This window comes from Limulus polyphemus, unplaced genomic scaffold, assembly GCF_000517525.1.
Source record: "Limulus polyphemus unplaced genomic scaffold, Limulus_polyphemus-2.1.2 Scaffold6709, whole genome shotgun sequence".
Classification (NCBI taxonomy): domain Eukaryota; kingdom Metazoa; phylum Arthropoda; class Merostomata; order Xiphosura; family Limulidae; genus Limulus; species Limulus polyphemus.
In genome coordinates this window covers 36,211-38,182 of record NW_013672319.1, presented here as the reverse complement: position 1 = coordinate 38,182, position 1,972 = coordinate 36,211, and positions in this window count along the sequence as shown.

The following is a 1,972-nucleotide window of genomic DNA, read 5'->3' as shown; positions in this document are numbered from 1 at the left end:
ATTTATATAGTGCTCTGTGAACACAAATTAGTTAGCCTAAATCAGTTAAATGACGAAAGATTAGGTGTCTATTTACTTGTGGCCACTCAGTGTACAGATATTAACCTAGAGTATTATAAACTTGCTTACTTTATAAAACGAAAAACAGGTGGCAGCACTGCCATAAGTAAATGGTCGAATTCAAACCCTGCTAGAGTAGGTGATTGGAAAGTCCTCAAGGTCCTTTGGGTACATGTTTTACGGGCGATGGTGGGTTTGAGTACATATTTATCCCGTAGATGTGTAATTTAGACAGTACTAGGGGACTGTGGTAACCGATTATTAAGACTCCATTATAACTTACACACTTGACTGAGCCTTTGACCAATTAGAACTCGGTCAACCTTCGTACATGAGTCTGGAAATTCGGTATTTAGCGTCAAGCTCTAGATACAGTCATTCTCTCATTTTCATCTTTAAACTTTGATTGCCAGTTTTCCAGAATGTCCAGAGGACGCCGAAAAGGGATACTCCACCAAGCCATTTAAACTAAGGGTAATTAGGTCCTGCCCATGTTAGAGCAGACTCGGGGCTCGACTGGTTTGCCAATCGGGTTAAGATGGTGGAAAGTGCAACACTCGTCTGATTGTGGATGAGATGTAAATTTTAACTTTTTATTATCTCTTCTACACGTGCAAACGTATGAAGGAAATACAAAGATAAATCTTTTATTTTCATACTTAACAGATTCTGGTTATTACTTTTCCTTTAATTTGGTAGGTTGAGGGTGTTCTCTGTTTTTTTTTATTCATGAGAGTATGCAAGTAACAAAGGCCTAACATTTACTAACATCAACATTTACTGGATTTAACAGTCGACCAATGCTGTAAGCGAACAAAAATCCTAAGTTTCTTCAAGTAGATTGTCAGGTGAGGACTTCTTTCAAGAACAATTTGTTTTAGTTTTACGGAGATCCATCCTGAGGGAGAAAAACTGTGGAGTTAAACAGAGCCTTGTAGAAAGAATTGTCATTTTGGCTGTGTATCTATGCACACCGTGGTTTCCATTTATTTATTATCAGAAAGATTTTGTTTATTTTTTCACATTTGTTCAGACTGGTTATTTTACAGAACGCTTCTCTTATTGCTTGGTCAAATCTACTGTTGTTTGATGATTTTTCTATCTGATATTTGTCAAGAAATTGGCTATATCTAAAAATGAGACACTTCTAGTAATGAAATATGTAACAGAAAGTAAATTATGTTGAAAAGAAGGCAAAAATTTAATAAAATTGTAAAGGGACAAAAAAGAATGTCCCTTCCAGCTCCCAACTATAATCACCCCTTACGACTCGTGTATTCATCCAATCTATTCTTGAACTCAGTTAAATTTTCTGCCTCCACCACCCTTGAAGGCAGCTCATTCCAAGAGCCAACCACCCTGTTTGAAAAGTAATACTGTCTAAACTGCAGACGGCTCATACTCTGCCAAAATTTGAATTTATTACCCCTTGTCCTGCTGTTTTCACTGCTAAAAACAAAAAAAAACTTAATGGATCTGCCCCCAGTGGCGCAGCGGTATGTCTGCGGACTTACAACGCTAAAATCCGGGTTTCGATACCCGTGGTGGGCAAAGTACAGATAACCCATTGTGTACCTTTGTGCTTAATTACAAACAAACAAATTTAATGGATCTATATTATCAATTCCCTTAATACTCTTAAACATCTCAATCAAATCCCCTATGACTCTTCTCCTCTCCAGAGAAAACAAGCTTGGAGATTTTGGTCCTCACAGGACTATCCCACCATTCCAGGTATCATCCTAGTGGGTTTTCTCTGAATAATTCAATCTCCTTCTTGAGGAAGAGAGCCCAAAACTATACACAGTACTCTAAATGAGTGATCTATATAGTGAAATAATAACATCCATTGTCTTGTATTCAATATTTCTATAGATGCTACCCAAAAATCCTATTAGCCCTATTGCTAGCT